Source organism: Mixophyes fleayi, chromosome 5 (genome assembly GCF_038048845.1).
Source record: "Mixophyes fleayi isolate aMixFle1 chromosome 5, aMixFle1.hap1, whole genome shotgun sequence".
Taxonomy (NCBI): domain Eukaryota; kingdom Metazoa; phylum Chordata; class Amphibia; order Anura; family Limnodynastidae; genus Mixophyes; species Mixophyes fleayi.
In genome coordinates, this window is record NC_134406.1 from 192,872,456 (window position 1) to 192,888,825 (window position 16,370).

Genomic DNA, 16,370 nt, shown 5'->3' on the forward strand with positions numbered 1-16,370 from the left:
GAAGGTATTGCAAAGGAGAAAGAGATGTCTGTGTGGGGGCTTCATTTTATTGTTTAGTAAACAGATGTAGTCTCAATTTTCTCTTGGAAAAGTTGTGGTTTAGTGACCTCAAAGATTTAATAGACTCCTAAAATTAGAATATAGAGTCTGCTGCATGTTGCCTCAATTCCTAAATTTAGTTTTTTTTTTCTGCCACTGTCGCGTATGTTGGAGCTGTTTGTTAGTGTCACCTGTTTCTGGCATGTTGACTTTTTTTCATGTGTGAAATAGAAATTTTGTTTTGTGTTCCAGTCATTCATTCAGCCCCAGGTGTGTTGTTTAGTTTTTATAGGGGTGATGACAGTTTAGCAGGATATAATGCAATAATAGATTGTCTTTTTCAAGAGGGTATATGATGTCCCTAAAACAGTAAAATTACACATAATCAGATTTTTCTCCATTTTGAAAGGGTGTATAAAATTTGCTGCTGTAATTCACCTGGATTTTTTTTTCTTTCAAGATCAATCCATCTATCCAGCTATTATGCTTGATACATTTAATTTGTCAGTAAATCTGCAAACACATTTACTGGGATGTTTTGACAGAGTATAAGATTCTGAATTGGCTCAGAAACGTGGCCAACAAACCTGACAGTGTCTATGTGAACATAGTCCTAGTAGCATTCAGTTCCTACGTTTAATACATACTGGGGGCTAAATTTACTAAGCTGCGGGTTTGAAAAAGTGGGGATGTTGCCTATAGCAACCTATCAGATTCTAGCTGTCATTTTGTAGAAAGCACTAAATGAATGAAAGCTAGAATCTGATTGGTTGCTATAGGCAACATCTAGCCCTGGGTGTGTGAAGTTTAAAAGAATGATTGTGCCTAGGACTATATCCCCTCATCAGCATGTATGTGCATGGGAGTCCTGGGATCTGGCAATGTTGCCTTACTGCTGAACAACCAGATTGATACAGCATGACTAATCACTTGGTATAGCTAAGTTGGGCAGTAGGCCGCACAACTTTATATGTGTTCTGCTTCAGAAGACCATCACAGAATGGACCTCGTGTGGGTAATTCAGTAAAATAATGGTGGACCATTGGATCTATTTAATCACACTAGTTCTGAAAATGAGATTGATAATAGGTTCTACTGGCTCCTGGTTATCATTCCCAGAGGACTTAATAGAGTACAGCCATTTTACCTCAGTGAAAACGTTATGTGCAGACAATACACTAAGAATGGCAAACTTGCAACATTGAGTAAAGTCAGCAACATGTGTTTACTATACCCCTTTACTGCATACAGGCTGTTATGCACAAGAAATGAGCCCATTCAAGGGATAGTATACAGTATCTTGTTTCTCTACATTTTTGCATGTATTAACCCCTTCATAAACTGAAGCAGTTAGCAGCCTCATAACCACAACAATTGCATCATTTTTTAATATATATCTAAATATAGATAGATCTCTATCCTATTTCAAATTCTAATGAGCAAATATTTGTATTTGTTTTTTTGTGTGAGAAAAGATAGGGCTTTCATTTGGTAGAATTCTGAATTATGCGGGTATTTATGGGCATTAGGAAAAAGCACACAAAAAGACATTTTTAATAAATTCTTCCCATATTTAGTTTATGTAATAGACTCTACCAAAAATATTAGCATAAATTATCTCCTAGTTTTCCTAAATCTGTGGATGCAAGTGTAGTTTTTTTCAGGGCTTGATTACACACACCCACTGGCCAAATGAGGAAAACACGTGTTTGACTTATGCATTTTTAACATGTTCAAATGCATATACCAATACAAACTCTTATACTAGTAGCTTGCTTGTGGCCACCAAACCAGGGAGGGTGTTCAGACCGTGCCATTCAAATTTTAGAATGATTTTTTTAAAATTTATTTTTGGACATTGAGGATCGTTGTTCCTGCACCCACTACTTGACTTTCCAGTGGTCATTTATGTGGTGATTTCCGTTTTGTGGAGCCCTTTATGTTCTGTTGGTGGGTGTGATCGAATGTGAGCCTTCCATAACGTGATTTCAGCCACAGTGAAATAAAAGATCACCCAGAAGATCCAGTTATATTAACCATAGTACATAGATTGTTTTTTACCAAGCTATATAGTTTTAAAGAAAAAAGTATACTGCAGAAATAGAATTGCCATTGTTTGAATTTGCAAGAACAGCTCAAATATATTTAATTTCAAAATAAGTAAAGTTTATTATGCCCCTGTCACCTAAATTTTTTATTTTTTTTAGTCTAGCAATTCTTCTTGTTGAAACAGTCTATTTGTTGACTAGGACAACTATTCACGAGGTGCTTGTTCTTAATGAATTGATAGACTACATTCTCATGAATATCAGTTATGACAACCAATTGACAGTTTCTATTGTGTATAGGTGATGTGTGAAATTACTAGTTATAATTGTGTGGAGATATACTTACCAGTAACTGCAGAATGTATGCTTGTACTTTTGCATTCCCTCCTAGTTCCTCTCTGGCTTCATGTGGAGGAGTGGACATTCCAGAGGCTAAATTCAGATGACTTATTTTGATACAGTTGTACTTCTCCTCTATTCACTCATATGTCTGTTAGTAGGGTGGTATTTTCTCCAGCTATCCTATTTTATTGTTAGAATTATAATATATTACTATTGGCCTATTTATTTGAAAAAATAAAAGTATCTTATAGAAATTGTATTTTCCGCAAATTACTCGTATATCTTGTTACATTAAGTTTCAGGAGGTTGTTTGTGACAGTGGACTTTATTTACTTTTTATTGGCTTTTTTTTATTTTTTGTCTCCCTTTCCTTTCATAAACTACATTGGTTTCCATCTATTATTGCACTATATGTGATATTATTGGCCTAGTAGTGTGATTTTATAAACTTGTCAGTTTTGCTTTTAAATATCCTGTCTTCAGTTTCAAAGTGTCATAGTAGTTTGGTGCGTAGAGAGCTAATTTTACCATTTTCCTGCTGCTGTTTTAGTTACCCTTTTGTCCTTGGATACAGCCATATGCCTACAACAATTATTGCATTTCCTGCTATCAGTTACTCCGGCATTCCTGGAATTAAAGTCACAGCAGCAATTATTGCAGAATTAAAGGCAGCATTTTATTATTTAATGTTGTCATTGGCAGATTAATTAACTCGTATCTTTATTTTGAATATTGTAGTGTTTAGCAATTTAAAATATTGAGGTTTGTCTCTTATTTTAGCAGATGTCATAGGTGTATGTTGGTCCTGCATATGTTAACAAGTACTTAATTGTTCTCTTGTAAGAATCCATTTGTAGTCATCTAATTAGTTCAGGTCTGCAGCTAATCTGAAGCTTTTTGTTTTGCCTTCAGACAACTTATTTATTAGTACATACCAAATCTTAATAAAGACACTTACTGCTTTCTGGATTTCTTTGTTGTATTTCAAGTCATCATGTGTTGTGGTTGTGCTTTTGTACAATAAGGAATAATATTGAGTGCCTTTGTATGTAACACACAAATACTGGGAACTTTATTTTCCACTGGGATTTAGAGTTGAGCAGGGACACACCCTTTTTCTAACTCTGGATATATCTCCCCATTTTAAATTTGTCCCCTCTTCAACCTGATTTTTTTGCTAAGGTGTAAAATTGCACCCTCTCGCTGTATTTTACTCATAACTGAAGATCAGGCTCATAATGACGCATTTTCTGTAGACCAACTGCAGAGAGTTCATAAATCCTTTTTTTAGTGGTAAGAATATATTTCTATATTGGTTTAAATGTGTAGTTTCCTAAAAAAGAGCTTGACACAATATAAATCCATGTAAGAAGTATTTCATATTGTCATTTACATTGACGTCCTATTTTGAAATCTTTGCTTTTTTGGAAAACTGTCATTAAATTTCAGACAGTTGTCCCAATTTTGAGCATGCAGGACTTCAAAGTGAGGATGATAATTTAATCATTAGGCATGATTGTAAATGCTGTGGTAAGATGACTACTATTGGCCTGTGCAGACATCTTAGAACTGCATTAACAGGCTCCAGTGACAACAGAAGTGAAAGACCCACCTGACGAACAGATCCGATCTGTTTTGGCCACCTAAGTGGAGCTAAAGAGCTAAATTGGACAGTGATATTGGACCAACATAAGATGCCATGGGGACTCTTGCAAAGTGGGCGGTGCTGTGACTGGAAGCAATGCTGTAATTGCTCTATTTTCCAAGGTGTGACCCTGCCTGTGGGCATGGATTGTGAGTGCAGTTTACAGGCATGCACAGCACATTTCATTATTGTATTCATCCATTCATCCATCAACCATTAACCCTCCATCATTTATTATTAACCCACTCATCCATCAAGCAAATGTAAGTTTAGCAAGCCAGAATGCTGGGCCTTAAGCATAGTATCTTGGGGCGTCCATTAGATGCCAGTGTCTGTAGTCAGAGCAGAAGGCCCATTACAGAGCTCTCTGCTCCATCGCTTAGATGTATGTAACTAAAGTAGGAGGGCAATTGTTAAAAGTGGAAGTGGTCTGGATTTGGCCCTCTCTGCGCCTGTTGAGTACCCCTGTGCTAGACGTTTTATGTTGTAACTCTGTGTAGCCCTAACTAGGGCTGTGTGAAAGGGACAAACACCCAGGGTGCAAAACTGAAGGGTAGAGCAGGGTCAATAATATTTTAGTTTAATTAGGATACAGTTGAGGGCAAGGGAGGTGGCAATTTTCCTTCTTGCCTCAGGCGCTAACATTTCTAGTTCTAGCTCTGCTCTGTAGCTTATGAGATGGAGTGACTATTACCACCAGTGACATGACACATATCCCATAACACTGTAGGACAAATGCTGCCTTGTATTATGAGTGGATTATCACCGATTGTTCTGAGAGAAGATAAAAGGGTTTATGGAGAACAGAAACAATGACACATCACTTAGTTTCTATAGCTGGGTACACACTACAGGGTTTTTGTCCAATAATCTGCTCAACCATCCGACATACGACCGCTCATTCTAAAGTCGGGCCAGTATGTGTAGTGACACGGTGGTCGAAGTCTGCCCAAATGAACGATTGTCGCCTCATTTGGTTGGTCGTACCGTTCAATAGTTTTGTTCCAATCTCCTTTCCATTGTGTAGTGTGTATAATTTTCCGACCCATCCACGACAATCCTCCGATACTGCCTCTACCTGGGGGGTGTGTGCATGTAAATTTGTGATGCCTGTACCATTCCCACGCGGTGCAGTATCCGCACATCACTGACTTGTGTTTTGAATAGATGTGTATTGCACCTGTCTGGTTGCAGACCATTACACTTGTGTAAAGCACGTGTGTTATATTACCCTTTGCATCTATATTGGGAACCTATTCATATTTACCCCTTATAAACTTGTACTCTTATAAACTATTAAACTTCTAAAGTCATAATAACTTTTATTAACTAATATTTATAAAATACCCAGAATAAACCACACAGTGGTCATGCAACAGTTTTATTGCATGAAAAGTACAATTTTCTTTTACTGCAGAATATGACAATCTTCGTCTCCATAGCTGCAACCCCCACTGACACCTTCTCCTCACCCGCCATCTTCTCACGTTCCTCAGCGCCAAGCAAGCTCCTGTCATTTTATACACTCAGACATGGGAGTTCATTTCTGCTGTGGACCAATCAGCGATGATGCCTACAGAGATTGGAGCATTGTGGGCGATGCCTATTCATGTATAATAACCTTGTGTATGGAGATTTTGGGCTATTACCTGTACAGGACCATTACATACAAAGGGATTTTGTTATTAGGGAATAATTATTGCATTGCACTTCACAAGTTAAATGTTTTTTCTAAATGTTATGTATGGTAATAAACTTCTATTTTATAGGAATGCATGAAGAGACAATGTGGTCTTCTCTTTTTATGCGGTTTTGGGTGTTAACTATAGTGAAAGCTCTGCCCCTTTATGCTAATGTCTTTGGTATATTGTTACATGCCCCGCAAATGTTGCTTCAGTGTGTACGAAAATTATTGCTCATGACAGCATGGCTGTAAAAAGTCACTCGTCTCAAACAAGGCTAGTGTGTATGCAGTCCATGGACCGAGCGATCGGACCATCAATCAGATATGAAATCGATCGGCATAAAGTTGGTGGAAAATTCTGTAGTGTGCACCCAGCTTTTGATAGTGTTAGAAAGTCTGCTTGCATACCACACCATTCAGGAGAAGTCCCATAACAAGAATATTTATATACATTCACCCCTTACAGGTGCAATAACATATATTTTGTGGTTTGTTTTTCTTTTTCATGAGAGGAACCTGTTCTTGATCTAAGCCAGTCAGTCTCCAAGCGCCACATTGGTCACTTGATGGCAGTGGATGAAGGAATTTTGGGATCGAGTTATAATAACATAGGCTTTTTAAAGCCTCTCGCTCCAGTACATCATGGTTGCTATAGGAAGAGAAGGCTCCAGACTGGTTGCCGTGGTAATCACTTGGCAAGCTTTAAATTAGCAATGACAACTTGGATTAAAACTGCTAAGAAGTTATATATTCTTACCAGTAACCAGGGTTTGAGTGCCATAAAGACATTGTGTTGGGATGCAAAGTGGACATTGTTTAGTTAGAGGTGGGCCTTATTATTTTTCCCTATATTTCTCTTGCTTCCGTCCTTTTCACCCACATATGGCTGCCTCACAGTTATAAGATGTTTGCTGTGTAGTAAGACATAACTTAAATAAAGCCGATATAGTATGTTACTTTTCTCTACAACTACTATATTCATTTGAATGGGAAATATCACATTTGTGTGCTTGTTGATTAAAACATATTACCAGTGCTGTAGATGTATAATTCCAGAGTTTACAGGTTTGTTAGTGGTAAGAGTGCCACATTTGTACGTGTATTTATTTAGGCTGGCTCCACAAATGTCCTCCCCTGTGTTTAGATATTTGTTTTGGGACGGCAATTTGTGTATAAAAATAAAAGCATCAAAATGTCGTGCTAGCGATTCAGTGTGTTTGTGATAAGAATAATGAAGTATAGTGAAGTCTTTGCACTGATTCACTGTGCCATAGGTGATCTAATGTACGTAGAGATAGTTAATCTTCTGATTTTGTAAACCTGAAATGGATGTTGGGATGCCTTGGGCCCTGTCCCCTGATGTCAAAGTATATACTTTTTTTTACAATAGTAAAAGCATGTAAATGGGTATTGAACCCTATGACCCCATACTCGCATTTGTAGTTGGGATTTTTCTGACACTGCCTACTCTATTTACTTGCATTTGCTTCAAAATAACACATTGGGATTAATAGTGGTGTTTATTAGGCATTGTTTAGCGGGTACCAATGGGTAGGGATCGTTATCGGAAATATTGTTAAGGTGCATCTGTCACTTCAGATTCACCATCATAATATGATAAAGCTTAAAGATCTGTCAACATACAATTATAACCTTTATATGGTCTCAAAGAAAAATGGCTGAAGCCCTTAAGGTAATGGTTCTTACATATCTTTAAAATTCCTATAAATATGCACCAATGTAAGCCTTTGCTTACTGGACTGCGCTATAATTTCATTGTCTAATTTTTTCTTTGTAAAATGTCTGCAGTTGCCCACAGTACTGCTAATGAGGTCATCTATTTACAGTTCCGGGTCAGTCACTTGATTCTTGGGATGGACACTCTGAAAATGAAAATCGGTGTCCTGTGAGCAACTTGTGAATGGTGTAGTGAGTAACTAGACCTGTTCTGACATGTAAGGAAAGGCGAAACTCCTTTTATAACTTGACACTTATTATTTTTAAGGTTTAATTTCATGCTACTCCTTTTGAGGACCACCTGTTACCCAGTGATACAATATACAGTTTATTATCTCACAATTTACAAACAGACAACTTTTTTTTTTTTATTTATTTTTTTATTTACGGGTCTTCCTATGTAACCATAGTTCATTTATTTTGTTTTGTTTACCTGCAAAAAAAAATTATGTAATTTTGCTTTATTCATTGAAAGCTCTCCTGCTGTAAAACAAGGCGTTTTAAGAACTCCATGTGGATCACAATAAACTACCTTCTTTGAATGGGTTAAATATGCCCATTAGTTGATTACATTATATGCTGTTGCTCCTCCTGGTATCCAGCTGGAGCCTTTTAGCCAGTGTTTGTACAATGATAATATATGTTGTATCGCTGCAGCACAGAAAAGCCATGTAAGCAAGTGTCAGATCTACTGCTGTAGGGTTACAGGAGCAGAGTAAATAAAGTCAGGCCTCATGACAAAGAGGTGTTTCTCAGCATCCTAATTTAACAAAAGCACTGCTGATTGACACAAGCTGACAACTTTGCATGAGCAGTGCATTTATCCAGCAGATTATAAAAGTGGCCTTTTAGCATTTGTCTCTGGTAATTTGCTGCAGTGTCAGTGGTTGCATCATTTTATGCAACCATGTTATTTGTTAGACATAGTGATTGTTATTGTTCAGATACAAAACATATTTTGATGCAACCTAATTTTTACAGAGAAAACCGTATTGAGGCCTCGGGTTATGAAACTTTTGAGGCAGTTTTATTTTTTTTATGTGTAGAGGGGGCCTGTGGGAGTTTAAACTGCTTTAAACAAAAGCAGCAATCTCCTTTCTTTATCCTATGCAAATGACCTGCTTGCCAGACTGCTGAAACTTGGTGGTTTATCACAGTTATTTTTGTGCTCTTAAATGCATTCTATAGAATCAAACTATATTTACTCAGTACTCCTTGGTATTAGTAGTAATAATTTGTTAGCTGCACCTACCTTAAGACAACAGCAATTTAGTAGCAGAGCCCAGGGAGCACACTGAAGAAAAAAAATCAGTTGCTACTGTTTCCGTATTTGTATGGGTGGAGGGGGAATGGTGAAATTGGCACCTTTTCAAGTTCATTTTGTCTTTATCTGATATATGCAAACTTGAAAAAGTGAATTATCTTTGTATCCTGGCCTAGATTACAGCTAGCTTACATCTTTTTATTGAATGGGAGTTTTGAGTCCTGTGTTCTGAAAATCTTGTCATAAAAGAATGTGTGTTTATGTCTGCAACCAGGGTTGAAGAATTATTAGACTTGTTGTACTAGTTGATAAGTGTGTTCACCCTAACATGAGATGATCCTCGCAATAAATGGCCTTCATTTTGGTAAACATTTGCCGAGTGCATGTAGTAAATTAAGATTTTAGGCCAAAGTCCATTTGCGAAAACATGTTGTATGATTAAACCACAATCTAAATGTTGAAATCATGTTGAAGATGTTTTATGTAATATAAATGCTGATTTAGGAAATCTATAGTTTTGGAGGTTGCATATGCAGGTACACTAGATAAACAGAGCTTAATTTATGTATGTAAAGAAATTAATGATATATATATATATATATATTAGATAGATAGATAGATGCTGGATTTCACTGCTTATTTTTAGTGTTTTTTTATGCAAAATAGTCAGTGTTTGTCAGTGCCAATCAAAATTGCCATAAAAGATGAAGTCTGTATAATTTCGTATTTTATCTTATTTTAAACGAGTCTTGTTACAATAAAGACTACCATAATTTGCCTTGGCTATATTAGGTGAAAGTGTCTCTGGTCTGAGGGGATGGTGTCGGGAGACAGGGGAGAGGACTCCAGGGAAGGGGGTAAAATGTAGCACCAATGAATCTTTGTACCACGTTCCCACATTCTGTGTCATATTTCTTCATTTTCTTCCTCTTCAATCCTTAGGGGTATATTTACTAAACTGTTAGTTGATTAGTGGGAAAATATTAAACAGTTTGAACAACCAAATGAGCTGACAATCAACGAATTTCGACCATCGTGTCATTATACACACTAACCCAACTTCTGACCGAACGGTGGTATGTTGGCTGATTTGACCCGATTATTGGAATAAAACCCTCCAGTGTGCACCTAACGTTACAGATCCACTTCAGGTGAGGTATGACTTTTGCTCTATAAAAGTTAAAGGAACCTGAGAGAGGGGAACATCACGCTACTTCCAACACCCTATAATTTACGACTGTGGTTGCATGGGAAGCAGTGTGGGGAAGTTCCCGTGCTGCGCTCACACAGGCACCTTCAAGCATCGCTGAATCAACTCTGGAATCAGTTTTTGGGCTTTTTTTGTTGTTGTTTTAACTGAAAATGTTGGGAAAGACCTCTATCGAGATTTTTGGAGTCTCCAATTATAGGGCTAAAAATACTATTCTGAATTTCTGAAATGTGTATGTCGCAAGTCTCATACCTTTACAGAGCTTGAGATGTCTTCATTGTGTTTACATTTGCTATACAGCTGAGTGCAAGCTACAGTTTATTTTTAGCCATTTCAAACAAAGAGACTGCCTGCAGTATCCTTTTATTGGATTAGTGCTGTGCATAGGAAAAAATATCTGCCGTCACAACTTGTATTTCAACCCTCTTCAGTTCTGATAATGTATTAAAACTTATGTATATATTTCTATAAGCCATCTTGGATTTAAAGAGTAATGTTGCAGACTGGATGGTTTTTACTCCTTCATGACCGGGCTAGAATTTTATTTTTTTATTTATTTTTAACAGGACTCTTCAATATTTTTGCCGCACATTGGCAGACTCTGTTTGCACCATACCTGCCACAATTATATAAGTATTACAAGTGAACTATTATTAATTAAGTCCAAAAGAGATGATGTACATGAGCTTCCCTCCAATGGGACAGTTCCTGGTTAGGTGACATTGAGACAGTGATTGGGGGACACAGTTCTGTCTCTAGAGTTAGAACCAGAGATGCATATATATTCAAAAAGTGGCCTTGAAAGTGCTGTTCCATTCTAATCCTTGTATTTTTAAGAAATAACTGAATGAAAATCATATTTGCATATAATAAGTAATGGAAAAGCTTCATTGAAGAAACATTTTCAGATGCAGTTTTCTAAAGTATAATATATATTGATTAATGTTCATGGTCCCTTTTAGAAACAAGTATCTACTGCCTCACTAAGCATTTTGGCATCTTGGAAAAAAATCTGTTTAAATTTTTTTTATAAATTCATTTAAATGTGCATTTTCACTATCAAGTCCTCAAACAACATCAACCTCTTCAATTTTCTTTACAGAATTTGTATGTGCTCTATATTGGAACATTAGGATTAGCTTTCTTCGGAATAACTGTCTTCTAATTCAGTTGAAGAAGTGGACTTAAGCTAGGTACACGGGTGTAGTACGTGTTAACGGTGTTTTAAACACCAACAGTGTTTACACCGACATAAACAATCCGAATCATAACACACCAAAAACACAGACTTATATCGTATACAGACACACCACAGTTCCGATGTGAGGAGAGCCCGTCCGTTTGAACAGCGACTTGCATATTTAAAGCGGCAATGCAACTGACCCAGTGTAGGATCATGTAATGTAAATATGAACTTTAATCCTAACCCTACGGTGAAGTTCATACTTATATTACATGATCCTACTCCGGGTCCGTTGCATTGCCGCCTTAAATATGCAAGTCGCGGTTCAAAATGATGTAATTGTCAAGTGTCGGGCTCTCCTCACATCGGAACTGTGGTGTTTCTGTGTATACGCAAGTCTGTGTTTTTGACATGTCTGTGTGTTATGATTCGGATTGTTTTTGTCGCTGTAATCACTGTCTGTGTTTACAGCACCGTTATACTGACTACCACCGAGGTACACACTACAGAAAACTTCTCCCCGTGTGAAATCTTCTCTCCTCTTGAACTTTTAAAGAGATTACTGCTGTATTGTATTAAATCACCTTCCCAATAATATTACTTATATTGGACCCCCCACCATTCGCTTTATTTAACAGGGTCATCATCATTTTTATATAGCACTACCAATTCTACAACTCTGTACAGAGATTGTCATTCATGTCAGTGCCTGCCCCATTGGCGCTTACTGTATAAATTCCCTACCACATACAGACTAGTGTTATTTTTGTTAGCAGCCAATTAACCTACCAGTGAGTTTTTGGATGGTGGGTGGTAACCCACGCAAACATGGGAAGAACATACATACTCCACACAGATAAGGCCATGCTCAGGAATTGAACTCATGACCCCAGTGCTGTGAGAGAGAAGTGCTAACCACTGAGCCAACGTACCTCCCAGCCCCAACACTTGCATTTAGCAAAGAGTCTAGCCAATCGCCTTCAATGTTCCTTTTGAGCAGCAGCCATCAAACACACAGTTCTAAGAGTTTCAATTAAAAATACTGCGCTAGATTAAGAGGTCTTTGCTATAAGTGAGTTTTTGGACTCTGCTTTATTGAGCATTTGGTGGTGGCTCCTAAGGTAGAGACTAGAACCCTGTACTTAAGTAATTTGGTGACAAAGTTGGATAAGCCCTTTTAAATATTTTAAGCTTGCAACTATGGGCTGTAAACTTCACAGCAATGCTAAACTTTGTTTATGTTGACATTATGTAAATAGTCCTTATATAAAGAAAAAAGTCTTTAGTTCACTTAAGCAAAGGAGTAAAACAATAACTGGTCCTTTTTGATATAGTAACTAATAGGCTTTGCTGCTTACTAGTCTATCTTGGTTGTATGTTTACATTTACATCTTGGTTCAAAAGGTTTGTTGACCTTTTCACCAAACACAGATGTACAGGTCATAAAATCAAATGGCTAATGGATGAAGGAACTAGGATACTATGTATCCTAGTTAAGAATACTTTATTTTCTCACTGAAAGCTAAGTAAAACATAGAAAATGCATTATGCTGAAATCTTTATGCACGAAAACACATTTTTTTTTCCATCTGCATTTCTGTACAGTTTGTAAGTCTTAATTCTGCTTACTTGGTTGAAATGTCTGGTGACACAAAGATGCTGAGTTTGTACTTCTTTTCTGATTGCTGGAAATAGCCAAATTTGATGCAGAGCTATGTGACACTAGCCAAACAATATAATATTATAAACAGTCCCCTGACTTGGGTGTAGCCGGTTTGTTTAGCAACAGTAGATGTACAATCCAATGCTGCATTATATGCAAAGCAAGTTGTCATCATAATGTACTATTAATTTCAAACAAACAATAAAAAAGGGACAGGTATGTCTCAAGATGGTTTTTTTATTTGTGAATTTCTGAACTTCATTCTAAGTGCTTAAAATACAAACTGTAAAACGGTTATAAACATGTTCACGCTAACCATGTGAATATCTGTTGCCTTGAATTCTATGGGCGGTATTCTATAAAGTGAAGCAACCAAAAACCTGGAGATGAATTTTCATTTAATATGGTTCCACTTTTATAAAAAAAAATTAAAAGTTAAACTTTTCAGTGGAAAATTAGGCATGTCCTGGGAACACAAATGCATAATAGGCCCACTATTTTATATAGCGGATGTCAAATATATATATATATTTTTTTTCAATTTAGCCAAAAAGTTTTTTTTGATTTCTTGATACACACCACGAAATGGAATTCACTTGTTTAAAAGGGATGAATGAGTGGTTTCTGCTGAAATGCAGATGGAGCACAATTGTTTTATTATGTGGCGCAGTTGAGCGCCTGGTGCGTATGTCGTGTTTTAACAGCACAGAATGACTAAAAGAAAATGGTCATCTGTATCCTTTTTGCAATCTTAGTGTTTGCTGACTAGGAGCTACCACAATAATGTTACTTAAAGTTGTTAGTACTATACTTCATATGCTGTGAGTAAAGAAAAGAAAGCCTTTGCTCTGTTTTATTTATTTTTAAAAAAACAATTGGCCACATAATAAATTGCTGTCATTAGGAAAGATCAAAGGGTTTCTGTGGGCACAACATGCAGTGAGCAACTTCTGACTCTTCTAATTAACCATAGCTTCTCTGAAATGCTGCAAAAGGTAACACACCCTGCTTATTTTGTGTTTACTTCCACTTATGGTGACATACTGTGAAAAAAAAATACTTTTTTCCCCCAACTGGTTGAAAATCATTAACATTTTTACAAACAGTGCAACAACTTTTTTTTAATATTTTCAACATTCATACTTTCAAACTTGGAAGTTAAATCTGGCTATTTTAAAGAACTCTTAAACAAATTATCTTTTTTTCTTTTTAATAAATCAGCACATTAATTCCAAGATGACACTAAGGCTCGCTTAATGTGGGCTCATCTGGTCTCCATGTTTTCTATTGATATATGAAAAACCTGCTGAAATTTGTGCTAAAGACTAAACACCTTGAACCCTGTGGTATTGTTCCCCTTCCTGCACTGTAGTCTGTCTTCCCCTGCAAGTAGACTTTCATCTGGAAGCTTCCTGAAAACATAGATGGAGGCACCATGTACTGCTGGGTATTGTTCAGAGGGAGCTGCTTCTCACCAGTGGTTAAAAACACAGAGAGGTGTGTCTGGCTGAATTGCCAGCAAAGGGTCAATAGGAGGAGCTGTTTATAGTAAATGGATCGTTTCCTTTCAACCTTTACAGTAGAAGAAAAGTTACAATAGGTCACTGCTTTTAAAAATTGACATTTTTGTAAATACTTTAATGGACAAATTTAAAAACGGAGGTGTAGTTATAAAATACAAAAGCCCTATTTTTACAATAGTGTGGTATTATTTTTTGTTAAACGTATTTATTTGAAATATACAGTGTAAATGTGTACACTGTGAATATTTTATGCCTGAGAAGTGTGGACATGCTGCTAGCTTCCCCTTTTCTCCATGTTCTAGTGTGCGTTTCCAGTGTGTATCTTAGACCTAATCAGAATAAGCTTCAGTATGACTGCCATAGGCATATCATTTGGTAAAATTCCTTTCTCTTTATTGTTGTATCTGGAAACCTGGTTTGGCTTGCAATTAAAAATAGTATTGCTTTAATAGAAAAGCATTTATATTTTCCATGTGTTTTATTTACTGACAAAGGCACAGACGAAGTAATCTATTTGTCTGATACTGTAATGACTGTGTTAAAATATAAACACATCTGTGTTTTGAATTGCAAACCAAATGCTAAGCTTAAGGTATTTCACTCCTACACCACTGTTGTGTCCTTTATCATACTATGCTTTGTAGGCCTCTGACTTTGACAAATAACTGTGGGGAAAAAAAAAAGGCCAGTTTGCAGACCTGCAATACTCCATCTATACATGCATGTGTTTTACACTTTTATTTTCTAAATTTCACAACCTCTTCAGCTTATTCTTACCAGATTACCTTAAAAAACAAATAATAAAATCTTTTGTAAATCATGTCCTACATGTTTGTCAAGTTCTTCTCTACAATTAAATGTTGTTTCTAATAAAAGCTCCTCTTCATAAAACATCTTACATCAGTAGCATGCCACTCCCATGTATTAAACAGTCCACCTCATACATGGGGGCAGTATGAGAACATTCTGTCATTTCACAGACCTGCATTCTTTTACCCTGTGCACTAAAGCAATATTATATTAAGGGTACATATTTTCTTTTTACATGTTTAGATTTAATGTTTCCATTATATTTTAATATGGTAAAGGTGCTCGGTTTGCTTTTATTTCCAAATATTGTGTTTACATGCTATAACCGTGTAACTGGAGAGGTTTCCCGTTTCTTTTATGGTGCATATGTTTGTGTGTATAACTTTTAGTGTTTGGCTAGGTTGAGAAAATGTTATAATATTCTCCAAATAAAGATAAACATGGTTGTGCAGAGATTAAATGTGTTTAGAATATTAACTGTAGCGCAGAGTATTTCAGCTCGACCGTCTTCTAGGCAGCCATGTGTAGGTAAGCTTTATAGTGGGAGGGGCTAGGTCAACATATAGCCAATTTAATGCGTGGAGTTGTGAAGGGTTTGTGAAATGGTGAGGGAAGGCTGTGGTATCAAGTTCACCTCCTATATGAAACACAATTATAGATATCATTTTTCCCTTGTGCTTTGTTTTAAGTAACCGTAGACAAGTTGGAGCATGTTGCTATGGATTACTACACATTTGTACTTTATACAATTTAAACATGTTGCATGTGTGCACTTTTATATTTAGGGGTGCGTTTGGTGCCACAATCTTCCAACATTGATTTGACAGGAGCCCTTCTTCATAACTCTGCTGGCTGAGCACCCTGCTCTTCTTACTATTTTCTCTGCTTGCCTCTATTCCACTCCCCCATCATGATACTGCCACGCCATGTGCAGTGCTGTCCTTATTCACATGTTTTTAGTAGGTGTTTAAGCCTATGTTATTGCTGACCCACATTTTAAACAACCAGTAAGGGAGCAGAATATAAGCGATTATAAACTGAATTATTATGGTGTTTAGTACGTAAATATAGTTCCTTCTCTTGGACATGTAATGTACTTTCAGGACAATGCAATTCCTATCCTGCCCTCCTGGGTATAGTGGTGGTGATTATACATAGATGTAAAAGACAACTTTTTGTGTTTGATGGAGAGTTCTACCTAGAGCCGATCTGGCTTCTTTAG

The 16,370-nt window shown here is 36.7% G+C and overlaps 1 protein-coding gene across 3 annotated transcripts in view; it reads left to right on the top strand.

The window, feature by feature from the left end:
- ZNF516 (zinc finger protein 516) overlaps window positions 1–16,370 on the top strand; it is a 79,256-nt gene that overhangs the window by 7,498 nt on the left and 55,388 nt on the right. Inside the window, exon 1 of one of the 3 annotated variants that reach the window (XM_075213217.1) lies at window positions 7,615–7,713. The exons of the other annotated variants lie outside the window; for them this stretch is intronic. The gene's annotated coding sequence lies outside the window, so the exon portion shown is untranslated. Of the gene's footprint in view, window positions 1–7,614; window positions 7,714–16,370 lie in introns of those variants that run through there. 3 annotated transcript variants of the gene reach the window in all.